We start from the raw sequence: 16,788 nt of genomic DNA on the forward strand, positions 1-16,788 counted from the left end.
TAGCTCATCATATAGGAAATAATCTCTTGGGAACGAAATGGCCCCACCCATTACCTGAGAAGCCAGTGTATCCCCCAGGGGCAACATAAGGCAGGAAAAAATCCCACTGCTACTACTGCAGCTGGTGCTCTTTTGCAAGTGACACGTCCTGACTGGAGGCCAACCAATGCAGTCCATTACAGTATCTCCTGGTAGAACAACACTGTGCCAGGGAAGGGCAAAACATTTGCAAAATCTCAGTTAGTACCACTGCCTGCACCACTATGTCTAACCTGGAGGTTCTGAGTCTGTCCACGTGACCAGTTCATTACTACCATAAGCAGTGTTCAACAACGCCAAAACACTAAGGAAAACAGTAACCAAGAAATTTCACAGAGTCAAAATCACTCCCCTGCCATCCCCAATTAGAGCTGAGGCTGCTGCCCACTGTTGGGAAACATAAGGACAGGTCACATCACCAGATCCCTTGCAGACATTCCTCCACACCAGCCCGGAGTATGGCAACTTCACTGGGCAGCTAGACCCAGAGGAACAACATACACAGTAGTCTGGCTCTAAGGGACTCCCACTCCTAAGGGAAGTGGGATAGCACCATAGGAAGGGAATACTCCATGGGATGAAAGAATCTGGACAGCAGGCCTTGAGTACCAGATCCTTCTACTGGTGGAAAGCTTTCTTCAACAGAGACACAGTTGAAGTGCTGGGCTCTGCAGGGAAAGTCTTGAGCTCTATCCCAAGAGTCAAACAGTGTTTGTGTGCATGAAGGGTCTTGGAGAAAAGGAAGTCTATCCCTCTTTTTCCACCACCATAGGCACAGTTGGAGCTTCTCCCACGGGAGTTCAGTGTGGGTGCAATTATAGAGAGTGTTTCTGGAACACATAACGGTGACTGCATCTTCTCAGGAAGAGCACCCTCCAGGTTCGGGCTTCCACAAGAGACAGAGTCCTTGTCTATTTGGAACATAAACATTCGTACAGATGAAGAGGTGCCTGTCCAATCTGAAAAGCTGGAGCATAGGAAAAGGATCACGTCTGAAAGGTGGATAACTTTCCTGTTGACCTGACAGGGGAGTTGAGGTGGCTCCAATCCTTACCCCTGAAAAGTTCTCAGTGTGACTCACTGAGAGCTCCTCCAGCCACCTCTGTCAAGCTGTGGACTTCACTTACTCACCTAATTTAGCTACATATGTGTGGTATTATTAACAATATGTGTAATACAGGCAATGACTTCTGAGACTGAGGATTGGAAAACAGTCCCAAGGTTCAGCAGGGAATAAGAGGTTTTCTGTAAAGAAAAGAACAATGAAAGAGATGAACCAATTAGTCCTTACATGAAAAAGAAAAGAACAAAAATATGAGTAGTGAGAGAAAGCAACTAATATTTTCCTTCTACTCTTTCCTGAGGGCTCAAATGCTCATCATGTGTGGAGGCCATGTTTGCAAACTATAATGTGAAGAGATTTCACATGTAATTTCATTAAATTCTAACAACAATTATGAACTTATGTCTATTATCATTTGAATTTGATAGATGAGAAAGCTAAGGCATTGAAGTCCATACAGCTAAAAAAGGACAGCGCTGGGATGCCAGCTTTCAGAGGCTTTGCGGAGGTTGAACACAGATCAGAGGATATGAGATACTTGTGTTTCTAGGTAAGTTCTGGGAATGGTGATTCTGAGTCCAGTGCAAGCAGATGAGACTGCCCCATGAGCTTCAGGTGATGCGCTGGATCTGAGACAAAGAGAAGCCCTGTGTCCTCAGCACTAACAATACAGAGAAGCAGAGGGCTTTTAAGAAATTGGCATTTGGGCAAGTCAAAGTCACAGGGAACGTTTCAAATTTCATCTATCGTTACTGTCTTCCTAGTGGCTACATATTATTTTCTGATAATTAAAGCATTAAAATGTACCTCTAGTGCTTACTGTGGGTGGTGGCACATCTGTGATGTGTCAGAACAGAGAACGAAATGAAGAAAAGGGAGACACAGAGACAAAAATACTCCTAAAAAGCCTCTAAGTACCATATTGTTTCCATCTTTTATTTCATTTAATACTCAAAGTTAAACACTAAAGCTAAAGAAAAAACGCTTATGAAATAATTATTATTAACATAATTAAGAGTTGAGATTTATTTTAACTTACAAAGGTTGAGAAAGTTTCCCAAGGCTTGTAGATGGCAAAGCCAGAATTGACTTTTGAGAAATAATAATCAAAATAAATGACAGTAAGATTGTATTGATATGAGTGATTATGGATTTTCTTTTTTCCCTTTTCCGAATTTTTAATAATGTGGTTAACTTTTACAGTGAAAAAGAGAAAAACAAATATTAGATGTAGGTCTAAATAGAACCAGCAGCATTGGCAACAGCCACATCTTAACAAGTTGCCAAATTTGTTTCCAGCTAAAACTGGAATGAAGAGATTATCACTCCACAGGAAATGAGTTTGTGAGCACCTGCTTACTGTCGCCATGGCAATCTGGAGATTCTGACCACCCTGGGATGCAGCGCTAAGTAAAATCTACCAAATCTATACCGGAAAAAAAATGTATTTAATTCCTCCCCCTGTAGCAGTCTCACAGTCAACAGGCCAGTTCTCCCTGGGAGGCACTTGCCTCACTCTTGATTAAGCTGGATGTCGAGAAGAGAAAAGTAAGACCTGCTTTTGATTTACTTGAGCTGGGCAATAATGAAACTGGATTTGGGGGCATTGTCTTGGCCTAGCACTGACCAGCTTTGGTACCTTGGACAACTTTTCTAACCTGTTGGAACCTCAGTTTCCTCTCCTGCTGCATGGGGAAGGTTCCTGTGGCAAAGTCGTTGTTGTCTTGAGGACTGAAGGACACATCAGCATACACAGTGTTTAGCACTGTGCCAGGCCCTGAGAAAGTGCTTTATAAATGTGGCTGGTCCCATTATGGACTTTCATCATTTCTTCCACTCCTTTGACAAACATTTATTGGTTGTCAACTTTACGCTCAGTATGAGTCTAGATACTGGGAATACAACAAAGAACAAAACAGATAAAAATCACAGTGCTTATGTGTTGGTGGAGGATGCACGTAATTAAGATTTAAAATAATACTATGTAGGTAATATGTTGGGTAGTTGTCAGCTGCTAAATAGAAATAAAAATGAGGAAGGGCAGTATGAAGTGTCAGTATGGAGACTTAAGTTTTTAGTTTGGGTGGCCAGGGACTTTTGAATCACTGAAATAAGACTTTTGAGTAAAGGCAGTAAGAAAGAGATAAGGGGTTATTCAGGTATCTGGGAGAAGATCATTTCAGGTAAAGTAAACAGCAGCAGCAGAGGTCCTGAGTTGGGAACTTGTTCTAGCCTGTTCTGGGGATAAAAAGGAAGCTGCCTTGTTGAAATTCGACTAAAGTGGATAGAGGAGAAATAGGGAGCTCAGTTTAGATACAAGAATTCAGGAATTGAGACCAGAGACAAACTTGGACCAGGGCGATGAAGGTGGAAATGTGGAGATGTGGTTCAATTTTCGATATCTTCTGAAGGTAGAGCTGACATGATATGTTGATAAAACAGCTTAATTGGGAGATATTTAAGAGCAAAGGCTCTGTGCTTGTTTGAATTCAGTACAGGGCCAGAAGTAACGACTCATTCATGGTAGGCGGTTCAGACATATTCAGTATTCTGAGTTGGAATATTCCTTAATATCGCCTAGGTAAGTCACATGGTTACTACTTGATTTTTGTTTGTAACCACAGAAAAATTCACTGGTTTTCAGGGAGATAAATTCTATCCTTAAACAGTTCTTATCATGAGTATAACCCGTCTCTCTGTAGCACTAAAAAAAGTAACTACCTGTAGGTCCATTTCAACTTTCCAATCTCAATGTCTTTTTGTATTTCTATTCACATATTGAACATAGACTACATCAAACTGATTATTGTTATGTACACACAGAATAATTCTTTAAGCCATCATTCAGAGCACCGATACACATGAAGAGGACAGTGCTGAGGACAAGGGCCTGGAGTAATGTTCCTGTGGTGGATTTCTACTGCAGCAATGCCAACTCATTTTTTAGTATCAATTTAGTCAGGATAAATCAACGGGTTACAAAATCACTTAAAAATAGCCAATTGTTTTCCTAGTTTTTTTCATAGGAACATCATATTGCTTTCTAACAGTTTCTAGAAGTCCAGATATATTATATATTCTGTATTTAATTAGTGATTCTTAAAAACCAAATGAATTTGACTTTTCATAATTTATTAAGTAAACGCACATTAGTTCCTAGCGATTGGGGCTCACAGTTTCTTCATCTGAGTGAAAGATTCTTGCAATCGATTAGTGCCAAAACAAGTTTTTCATTATTTTTACAAATTTTACTAAGATATAATTGACACATAATCAAATTCACCCTTTCTTGTAGATAGTTCTCTAAGTTTTGATACATACACAGTTGTGTAACCAAAACCAGAGCAAGGTACAGAGCAATCGCACCAACCCCTCATTTCTCCTGAGTTCCTCTCTCTCTAAACCCACCTACTCCTGGCAATTGCTGATCCCTTTTTTGATCCTTAGTTATACCCTTTAAAAATGTCATATAAATGGAAGCACACAATAATAGCTTTTTGAGACTAGCTTCTTTCACTTTTTGTAATGCATTTGAAATTGATCCATGTTGCTGCATGCATGAGTAATTTGTTTCTTTTCTTTGCTGAGTAGTTATTCATTTTATGGCTGAATCACAATCTGCTTAACCATTCCCCAGTAAAAGAACATTTTATTTTTTTAGTTTTTAGTAGTTGCCAACAAAACTCATATAAAGATTCTCATACAGTTGTCTGTGTGTGTGTGAACATAGGTTTTACTCACTTCAATAAATAGGAGTAAGATTGCTGGCTTATTTAGTAAGTATGTGTTTAAATTTTTAAGAAACTGAAACATTGTTTTTCAAAGTGGTTTTACTATGTTGCATTCCTATTGCCAATTTATGACCTTCCAGTTGCAAACAGAGTTGCCTTTTTTTAGTCATTCGAATATATGTCTAATAGTATCTGATTGTAGCCTTAAATTTGTATTTACTAATGATCAGTGTTACATTTTTATGTGTTTGTTTGCCAAACTGCATATCTTCTTTCATAAATTGACTCTTCAAATATTTTGCCTATTTTCTATTTGTTTGTATTCTTATTATTGATTTTTATGAATTTTTCTATATGGCTATATGTCCTTTAACATATATGTGATTTGTGAATATTTCCTCCCAGTCTGTCACTTGTCTTTTAATTCTCTTAACAGTATCTTTCAAAGAGTAAAAATTCTTAATTTTTGTAGAGTCTAATTTCTTAATTTTATCTTTTATGAATTATGCTTTGAGTACTGTACTTCTGTTACCTACACTAAGGTCAAAAAGATTGTTCTATATATTTTTTTTCTAGAAATTTTATAGTATTGAGTTTTACATTTTTATTTCTAATATTTTGAGTTACATTTTTGTAGGCTGTAAGGTCTGGATTAAAGTTATTTTTATTGTTGTTGTTGCCTCATATAGTGAATAGTGGGTATAAAATTGTCCTACCAAAATTTTTTGAAAAGACTATCCTTTAATCATTGATATGCCATTGTACCTTGGTAAAAATTAGTTTACTGTATATTTTGGGGTTTATATTTACACTTCAATTCTGTTCAATTGATCTACATGCTGGTACCTTCATACTGTCTTCATAGTAAGAATGTATCAGGTAGTGTGCATCCTTCAACTTTGTTTCCTTATTTTAAAATAATAATAATAATAATAATAATTGTTTTGGCACTTCTAGTTTCTTTGGATTTCTCTGTGTATTCTTAAATCAGTTTATTGATTTCAACCTTAATCCCTGTGGGGACACTGATTAAAATTCATTGAAATCACAAGTTTAGGATAATCAATATTTTAATAATACTGAATCTAAAAACAAAATCCTGCCAGGTACGGTGGCTCACACCTGTAATCCTAGCACTCTGGGAGGCCAAAGCGGGTGGATTGCCTGAGCTTAGGAGATCGAGACCAGCCTGGGCAACACGGTGAAACCCCTTCTCTACTAAAATACAAAAAAGTAGCCAGGCGTGGTGGCGGGCACCTGTACTCCCAGCTACTTGAGAGACTGAGGCAGAAGAATTGCTTGAACCAGGGAGGCAGAGGTTGCAGTGAGCCGAGATTGTGCCACTGCACTCCAGCCTGGGTGATAGAGCAAGACTCAGTCTCAAAAAAAAAAAAAAAAAAAAAAAAAAAAAAAAATTCATGATTATCTCATATGTATTTATCTAATCTACTTGGATATTTCTCAAAACATTTTTGTAGTTTTCTGCACATGGATCTTGCAGATATTTTGTAAGCTTTTCACCTCACTTGTTCATATATTTTGTTACTTCACGAGTGGTACTTAAAAACATTAATTACAGTTTTTCATTGGTAGGGTATAGAAATTAAATTGATATTTTATATTGACTTCGTGACTTGTGACATTTTTTAATTCACTTAAGTTGTTCTAGCAACAATTTTATTTAGATGTTGTAGATAGAAAATCAATCATGTTGTTTATGAAAAGAGATATTCTTTTTTCTAATTTTTCAATAGATACGCCTTTAATTTTTTTTTATTCCCTTATCATATGGGCTAGAAATTCCAGTATGATTCTGAATAAGTGTAGTGAATATGGACACCCTTACTTTGTTTCTTATCTTAGCATATAGTATTGCAGCAGTAAGTATTATGTTAGTTATATGGGTTAGCAAATGTTCTTTATCGAATAGAGAAAGTTTCCTTATACTTGTTTTTTGTTGAGTGCTTATCATAAATAAATGTTAATTTTTGTCAAATACATTTTCAACATCTACTAAAATGATCGTATTTTGCTCATTTTGTATACTGATATGATGAATTATAGTGATTGATTCTTGAATGTTGACATAGCCTTGCATTTGGGGACAAATTTTACTTTCTCGTGATGCATTACCATTTTTATATATTTTGGATTAAAGTTGCTAGTATTTTATTAAAGATGTTTTAGTCTATGTTCATGAAAGATAATGATCTCAAATCCTCTTTGTAAAACCTTTGTCAGGTATTGGAATCCAAGTAATGCTGGATTCAGAAAATCAGTTGAGAAGTGCTCTCTGCTTTTTTATTTTATAAAAGTTATTTTCTGATACTTTTGCTTTTCTAGTTTTTCATTTTTGTGGGCACATAGCAGGTATATAAGTTTATGGAATATATGAAATGTTTTGATACAGGCATGCAATGTGTCACAATCACATCATAAGAAATGGAGTATCCATCCCTTCAAGCATTTGTTCTATGAATCACAAAAATCTAATTATACTCTTGCTTAAAGTACTCTTTTAGTTCTTTTTAAATGTACAATAGAATTATTATTGCACTTTAATAATAATTAAATTATTTTAATTAAATAATTAAATTAAGTAATTAAATAAATTAAACTTTATTTTGCTATCCAATACTAGTTCTTATTCATTTTATCTAACTATTTTGTTTTGTAACCATTAACCATCTCCACCTCCCTGCCAGCAACACACTACCCTTCTTTTTTTTTTTTTTTTTTTTTTTTTTTTGAGACGGAGTCTCGCGCTGTCACCCAGGCTGGAGTGCAGTGGCCGGATCTCAGCTCACTGCAAGCTCCGCCTCCCGGGTTCACGCCATTCTCCTGCCTCCACCTCCCGAGTAGCTGGGACTACAGGCGTCCGCCACCTCGCCCGGCTAGTTTTTTGTATTTTTTAGTAGAGACGGGGTTTCACCGTGTTAACCAGGATGGTCTCAATCTCCTGACCTCGTGATCCGCCCGTCTGGGCCTCCCAAAGTGCTGGGATTACAGGCTTGAGCCACCGCGCCCGGCCACACTACCCTTCACAGCCTCTGGTAATTATCCTTCTGCTCTCTATGTCCATGAGTTCAGTTGTATTAATTTTTAGATCCCACAAGTAAGGGAGAACATGCAATGTTTGTCTTTCTGTGCCTGGCTTATTTCATTTAACATAATTACCTCAGGGTGATCCATTTTGATGAAAATAGGATCTCATTTTGCATGGCCTAATAGTACTTCATTGTGTATGTATACACTACTTTTTTAATCCATTCATCTGTTGATGGACACAGGTTACTTTCAAATCTTAGCTGTTGTAAACAGTGCTGCAACAAATATGAGAGTGCAGATATCTCTTGGTTATACTGATTTCCTTTCTTTAGGTATATATTCAGCAAATAAAAGGCAAAATTGCAAAATTGGCAAAATTGCAAAATAAAATGTGAAAGTATTTTAATTTCTTTTCCCCCGCTTTGGAATGAATACATAAATAAATGCACAATTTAAAAAATAATTTTCTGCCACTGGTATGATAAAAAAAATAAAATTATATAATCAGCATGCTTCAAGTAAAACTATTGAACTTAATTTATGAAGATAGAATCTTAGGAACGTCAAAAATTGCTTTAGCTGATGCAAAATGTTGCCCCAGTGCTGTTAGAGAAAGATTGTATAAGACTTTCTACCTTGCACTTCCCTTAGTGGAAAGAGGCAAGCTCTCTTCTGTGTAAGTTCTAGACCACAACTGTAGTTCTTAACCTTGGTTTCTCATTGAAATTACAGCTTTAAAAATACTTATCTCAGAGTTGCACCCTGCAGTAGTCAAAACTTGAAGTCAACTCCTGTATTCTTTACCCCTTTGTGTACACAAACTGTAATCATCTATTCTCCTTGAATTTAGGTGAGACCTATGAATATGGTAGGATGTGACTCTTGTTATTAAGTTACATTACATAGCAAGAGTAAAGATGTAATAAAAGCCCCAGTTAATTTATCTTATGTTAATAAATAAGGAGTTGTCCTTAGTACATCTGATTTAATGAGGTAAGCCTTTTAAAAGAGGTTCTGTAGATCAGATACAGAAGAAGTAAGAGTTAAAAGTAGTATATATGTTGTCCTTTTGGCCTTGAAGAAACAGACTGCTGTCTTGTGGAACCAGCGCCAGGCACAAAGTGGCTAGCCTCTATGACCTGAGTGTCTCAGTCCGACAACCACACAGAACTGAATTTTACCAACAACCACTGAGCTTGGAAGAGGACTCTGAGACTCCGATGAGATCAGAGCTCCCTGGCTGGCACATTATCTTCAGCCTGTTGAGACCTTGATCAGAGAAACCAATTAACCCAAGCCCGAATCATGGAAACTGTGATATTATATATTTATGTTGTTTTTGTGCTCTAAGTTTGTGGTAATTTGGTATGTAGCAGTCTATAACCAATGCACAGTCCCAGACTGACTGAACTGAGATGGAATGAGGCATAAGAATCACTTTTTTTTTTTTTAGTTGGAGTCTCTCTCCAACGCCCAGGCTGGAGTGCAGTGGCGGGATCTTTGGCTCACTGCAACCTCCACCTCCAGGGTTCAAGCAAGAGAATAACATTTTTTAAAAGCTCTAAATAGTCTAGGCCAGTGGCCTTGACCTGGGCTGCATATTAGAATAAATACAGAATAAATGCAGCCAAGGTCAAGACCACTGGCCTAGACTATTTATATACGCTTCCCATTTGAATCATGGAAAAGAGATGTTTTTCTCATGTCATGCTCTATACAGCTTAAATTTTTAGATTTTTAATTATAAATTGATAATTTATAATTGCATCAGTTTATGGGATATAAAGTGATGCTATGGTTTATGAATAAAATTAAGCTTAAACTTATAAATAAAGTCTTCCTTATGGTAGAATTGCCATCACTGTAGTTAATCATTTCAAATAGCAATTTGCAAATATCTCTTTGATTTTTGACAGTTAGAATGATACTTTAGGCATCAGAATTATCTTAAGAAAATATATAATAAGTATATACATATGTCAGCCATTGTTTTCCAGCACTGAATGAGAGAAAGTCAAGAGACTTCAGCTGGTTTTTTATGCTTATATAGTAGAAAAAAAAAATGGGCCTCTTTCACGAACAGAATAGCAACATCACTGATAGCTGCTTATAAAACAACCTTTTAAAATTTCTTTCCAACTTTCAAATAAACTAAGTGGGAATTGAGGTTTTGTATTCAAAACTGTAAAACATGATTCATCCTACATTTCAAATTTGTTCTTGTGACTGTTTTCCATGGAAATTCAGCAACAGAACATCTTACTTCTCCGTGACCATTACAGTTCTTAAATTATATCTTTAGCTAGGCTATAACATCACTCCTCCAAATAACATAGAACAGTGATTCTCAGTTTGTTTCTGAGATCAGCAATATCAGTATCACTTCAGAACTTGTCAGAAATGCAAATTGTGCAGCTCTAGCCTAACTTTACTGAATCATAAACTCTGGGGATAGAGGAGGCCAAAATGTTATTACAAGGCCTCCAGGTAATTCTGATGCATGTAGAAGTTGAGATACATTAACATATAACAAACAGATTGACATATGTTTACACTCACACCCTAGAAAACTTTTTGTCTTGGCAAGGGTCTAAATACAAATCTGGAAATGAGTCCATCTATTGCTGTTTCTAAACCAGAGTCAAAAGAAGTTGTAAAGAAAGCTAAAAAAGTCAGGACCACAAGGCCATTACATAATACTTTGAGTAGTCTTTGACTTACATTATATTCTTAGCTTCTCACTCATTTTACAAATATGTAGCCAAGATCATGCACCACACATTTTCTTTATCAGAAGTTATAATAGTGTTACTCTTGATATGAATATCTGCATAGAATTCTAAAGAAGTCTAAAAAGGTAAGAAGAAAGACAGATTCCTATTAGCCTGCTATCTTCTAGGAGTCCATTTCTCCACTTTCTATAAACAACACTCTTCATTTACTATTCCAAATTTCCCATCTTCATGCTACTCATGTTTCTGTTTCCTTCTGCTTCTGCTTCATGCACCTCCTGTCACCTCACATTACTGTAATTTTTCTTACAATTTACAATTTTCTTACAATCTGCCTCCTCTTCCTTTTCATGGCAAGATGACTCACTCGTCTTTTTAGGATTACTCCTATAGACAACCCACTGAATGCATGTGCAGAATCATTAAATGCCCCCATTTTAGTCCAAATTCTTTAGAAAACAGACCCTGTAGCAAAGATTAATACTAACATTTTACTGGTGATGAACTGAGTGTGTAAATTTCTAGGGGAGGAAGGATTCATAAAAGAAAATTGAGGCAAGAAAGAAAGCAAATATAAGATAGAATGTTATCAAGTTGACCACAGATTCAGGAGAAAATATAATTGTTACATGGACTATAACTGTGTGGCTATATGGAGCCATTGCCCCTTGGATTGGTATGTAGGAAGAAGAAAAGTAGTGGAATTTACCTAACAAAACCTGTTTCTTTACTGTATCACACTGGTTCAAACTTGTCACAAAAAACATTAACTCCCTAAACCTACAGGTGGTCATATTGAGATTATCCAGGCAACCATTAGAAAGGCCAAACTCCCCCAAAACTTTAAAACAGCAACAGGGTAGGGACATATACATACAGGTACAAGAGAATCTGGGGAGGTGCACAAACTATATCAACCAATTGTACCCCTCTTATCTGATTGTACAGCGAGAGTGGAAATGAAAATCAAATTATTTCCAATTTTAAACATCTAAAAATTTATAAAAACTTTTATGACTGTTGCTGCACTTGTTCTTGAGACTTCAATAAATATTTTTTTCTCCTTCATCAGCATTCCATATTTCTGTCACTTTCTTCAAACACTTACTCTTCTTTAGAATGCTTGCCTGGCAGGGTGAACCAGAAATTCATCCTGAAGGGCTAAGCTCTTAGCAATCTTGCCTTTGATGAGTTAGCATTGTTAAAATTGCCCATTTATACCAATCTCTATGCATGTAAACATTATGAGATGCCCCAGTCAAACCTCTGGGTGGGACATATATTCCTTCCTCTTCCCATTGTGCAGTGACATTCTTGCTCTTCATAGTCAATGTCAGAGTGTTTCCTCTCAAAATCATGGCTTCTAGCCAGTCAGAGCCTAAAATTTTGAGACAGTAATGACAAATTGCACAACTGGATCTGTGAGCATGATGATGAGATGAGCCTATCTTATATCCCACCTTTATTCCCAAACCAATGTATTCTACCTATTAGAGCTACACCGTCATACAATAACATGCCTGTTGAGGATGTGTATAGCGCTTCATGGGTACTGCTATTCATATTTCTGTGATTAGAAGTCTGCCAGTTTGAGTGGTTGCCAGTGCAAAATAAGGCTCTGATAAGGCAGAGTAAGGCAAAATAAGGCAGAGTGAGAAAAAAGCTGCCCTGCCACTTTGGAGACGTGACAGTATAGTCATTTGTGCTGATGATTCTAGCATGTCAAGGATACTTTGTAGAGTCTCTAGCAGGCCCCAGTAAGAGAGTCACAAAACAGACCACCAGTGGCCACTTAAATTTAAAATAATCATAAAACCAAGCAAAAATAATTCACTCAACAAAATTAATTAAATTAACTTAATTAAAAATACAATTCCTCAGTCTCACAACCCACATATCAAATGCTCAATAGCCACATGTGACTAGTGGCCACTATATTGGGCAGTGTAGCTATAAACTATTTTTATCATTACAGAAAGTTCTATTGGACAGTCTTGCTCTACATAATGAAAAAAAATCTTCTTTAAGTAAGTGACCAATTGTGTGGCTACTATATCTTAACAAAGACTGAGCACCTGACCATGGGACACCAAGCTACCAAGTGATGAGAGCTGCCCATTATGAAGTGGGTGTTTTCATGTCCACTGAGTTTTAAATTGAGGCTGAGTAAATAAAAAGATTGTAAATTGGGTCCAGAAACAGAAAAAAAGAAGTAAGAGCAAAAGAAGTTAACAGTTAGAAAAGTATAGAATATTAGCAATAGAAAGGATCTTTGAGAATGTATTGGTCAGTTTCACCAATAACTTGCAGAGCTCTTCAAGGTGTACAAAGATTGAGAGGGGGAGAGAAAATCTGAAATTCAGCTGATACACAATGGGATTAATTCAAGGTCATTTCCTAAGCATCTTTCCACAAAAGCATGTAGCCATATTTAAAGGTAGAGAAAGTGAATCAAAATCTGGAAAGCACCATGCTACCATAAGAAGGGCAGTATTCACGATTCTTATAACACACCTTCCAATCTTTCAAATAGCGCTAGGAAGGACGTTTCTAATGAGGTAATAAAGCATATGCTATGCGTTGAATATGTCCCTGAAATGGAAACTTAATCCTCCATGCAACATTGTTGAAACGTGGGCCCTTTAAGAGGTGGTTAGGTTATGAGGGAGGACTATGCCCTCATGAATGGATTAATGCCATAAACATAGGAATGCGTTGGCTATCACAAAAGTGAGTTCCTGATAAAGAATGAATTTCCTGTGCTCCTATACATTAAACAAAAATTTTGAAAGCTTTAACACTTAACAGAAAGCTGAACTCCATGTAGAAAACACTTTCTCTACATATCCAATTATCCTCCTGAAGCAATGTTTCTCTGAAGCTTCCACTTCTGATCAAACTTGATTTTGAACCTTTTCCTTGTGGCCAAATTGTGTAAGCCAACAAATACCTCTCTGTGTTAAGTATTTTGTCATTAGGTGTTAAATTTTCTCTTTTAGGGGTTAGTCTTATCTGTATTTTTTCAAAGTTTTTTGTGTCCTTCAAGTTTTGTTCATGTAATACCTTAAATCTTCACTCCCCTCATCTCCACACCCACGGCCTTGCAGTGATTAGCAATGGAAGGTCTACTGGAATTTGTTTTATTATTCTACCTGCAGGTAATTTGTTGTGCATGGTATTCTTTGTCTTCTAATAATGCTGAAGATATGTATTATGTGTAGTTTTATTTGTTCTCCTTGATGATGCTATTTTATTTTATTTATATATCTTTTGAGACGAAGTCTCATTCTGTTGCCCAGGCTGGAGTGCAGTGGCGTGATCTCGGCTCACTGCAACCTCCACCTCCCGGGTTCAAGCGATTCTTCTGCCTCAGTCTCCCCAGTAGCTGGGACTACAGGTGCACACGACCACGCCCAGCTAATTTTCTTTTGTATTTTTAGTAGAGACAGGGTTTCACCATATCGGCCAGGCTGGTCTCGAACTGGACCTCGTGACCTGCCCACCTCAGCCTCCCAAAGTGCTGGGATTACAGGCATGAGCCACCACGCCTGGCCTATATTTTTATTTTGTTTTGTTTTATGTGGAGGATGTGTGGGTAAAATCAATATCATGTGGGTGTCATTAAACTCCAAACCCATGGTATACCATATCTGAAAAATTTTTTATTGACCCACACCACCTGAAATCAAAACCCAAATCTCTCTGTGTATTCCAAATCTGCTTCTCATCTCATGTTTCCTATTTCTATGCATATCTTTCTGATGTAGGCATTTGTTATAAACATTCATCTTAGTAATATTTTTTTCTGCATTCCAAAAGTTTGGGTATGTCGTGTCTCTATTTTCATTCATTTCATGTTTTAAAAAATTTCTGCCTTGCCTTGATTTTGTTCTTTACCCAAAAGTCATTCAGGAGCATGTTGTTCAGCTTCCAAATATTTGTGTAGGTTTGTAAATTCCTCTCGGTATTTATTTCTAATTTTATTCCACTGTGATCTGAGAAAATACTTAATATAATTTTGATTTTTTGAAGTTACTGAGATTTGCTTTACGGCCAAGCATATGCTCAATTTTGGAGAATGTTCTATGTGCAGATAAGAAAAGTTAATATTCTGCAGCGGTTGGGTAGAATGTTCTGTAAATATCTATTGAGTCAATTTGGTTTGGAGCCCAGCTTATGTCCAGAGTTTCTTCATTGGCTTTCTGCCTCAACGACCTGTTAGTATTGTCAGTAGGGTGTTGAATTCCCCCACTGTTATATATTGGTATCAATCTCTTTTCTTTGATTTAGCAGTATTTGTTTTATGAATCTGGGTGCTCCAGTGTCGGATGCATATATATTTAGAATGAGACAGGTAAATCATCTTGTTGTATTGAACCAATTATCTATATATAATGCCTTTCCTTTTCTTTTACTGTTGTTAATTCAAAGTCTATTTTATCTGATACAAGAATGGCTACTGCTGCTTGCTTTCATTTTCCATTTGTGTGATATATCTTTTCCTACTCCTTTACTTTGAGTCTGTAGATATCTTTAGCTATTATGTAGGTCTCTTATAGGCAAGAGATGGTAAGATCTTGTTTTTTATCCAACTTGCCAGTCTTATATTTTAAGTGGAGCATTTAGGCCATCAGTGTTCAAGGTTAATGTTGATAGCTGAGGTTTTGTCCCTGTCATAGTATTGTTAGCTAGTTGCCTTGGGCTCGCAATTGTGTAATTCCTTTATAGGATCTGTGAGTTTTCTATTTACATGTTTACTTTTATGTTGGGGAGTGGTGTCTTTCATTTCCATGCTTGGAACTCCTTTGAGCATTTCTTACAGGTTTGATATAGTGGTGATGAATTCCCATACTGTTTGCTTGTCTGAAAATACTTTATTTCTACATTTATGAAGCTTAGTATGACAAGATATGAAATACTTGGCTAGCATTTTTTTTCTTTAAAGCCTAAAAATTGGCCTCTAATGTCTTCTGGCTTGTAAAATTTCTACTGAGGTGTCTCTTGTTGAAGTGATGGGATTTCCTTTATAAGTGATTTGATGCTTCTCTCTAGTTGCTTTTAAGATTTGTTCTTTCATGTTGACCTTGGAGAGTTTGAAGATTACATGCCTTGGTAATGTTCACCTTGTATAGTATCTTCTAGGTACTTTCTGGATTTCTTGTATCTGGATATCTGCATCTCCAGCAAGATTGGAGAAATTTTCTTAAATTATTTCTCAAATATGCTTTCCAAACTTCTTACTTTTTCTTCTTCTTCCTCAGGAATGCCTATATGTCTAAGTTTTGGTCACTTCACATAATCCCATATTTCTTGAAATCTTTGTTAATTTTTTTAAATTCTTTTTTTTAAATCTGATTTAGTTCATTCCAAAGACCAGTCTTAAATCTGTGAAATTTTTCTTCTGTTTGGTCTAGTGTCTTGTTAAAGCTTCCGACTGTGTTTTGAAATTTCTTCTGTGAATTATTCATTTTCAGAAGTTTTTGTTTTTAATAAATAATCTCTTTTTTCTTCTCCCAATTTTTTTGTTTCTTGTGTTGGTTTTCAACTTTCTTTTAGATATCATTGAGTGTCCCTAAAATACATATTTTGAATTCTTTTTCTATCATTTCAAAGTTTTCATTTTGTTTAGGACCCATTGTTGAAGAGCTACTGTGGTCCATTGGTGGTATCACAAAATTCTGTTTCTTCATAATGCTGGAGTTCTTGTGCTTGTTCTTTCTCATCTGTAGAAGCTGTCACTTCTTATTTTTGAATTTCCTTTCATTTAGATGGGATTTTCCTGCCTTGATGATGTGATTGTAGAATCTGTTATGTAGGGTCTTTTGGCTTTGCTTTCATGTCCCTGTGCATTTTTTCTTGTGAAGATTTCTATAGGGTTGTGCAGTTTGACCTACAGGCCAGTAGGTGGCACTTATGGCTAAAAGCCAGCTGTAGCAAAAGCAGATGGGTAGGTACTTGATCTTTGTTTACTGCGTGGTCCTTTCTGTTGTTTCAAGTGATGAGCTCGACAGTGGAAAACCCGATGTCCTGAACTTCTTGTTCAGCAGGTGGAGAGGACACAGCTTTGAAGAGCTGTACATGTCTTGCTCACAAATACCCCAATGACAAGGATGGGCACCAACACTGATGGGAGTGGCTAGGGGAGTTCCTGATAACATGTGCTGAGGTCTCTGTG

Source organism: Macaca fascicularis, chromosome X (assembly GCF_037993035.2).
Source record: "Macaca fascicularis isolate 582-1 chromosome X, T2T-MFA8v1.1".
Classification (NCBI taxonomy): domain Eukaryota; kingdom Metazoa; phylum Chordata; class Mammalia; order Primates; family Cercopithecidae; genus Macaca; species Macaca fascicularis.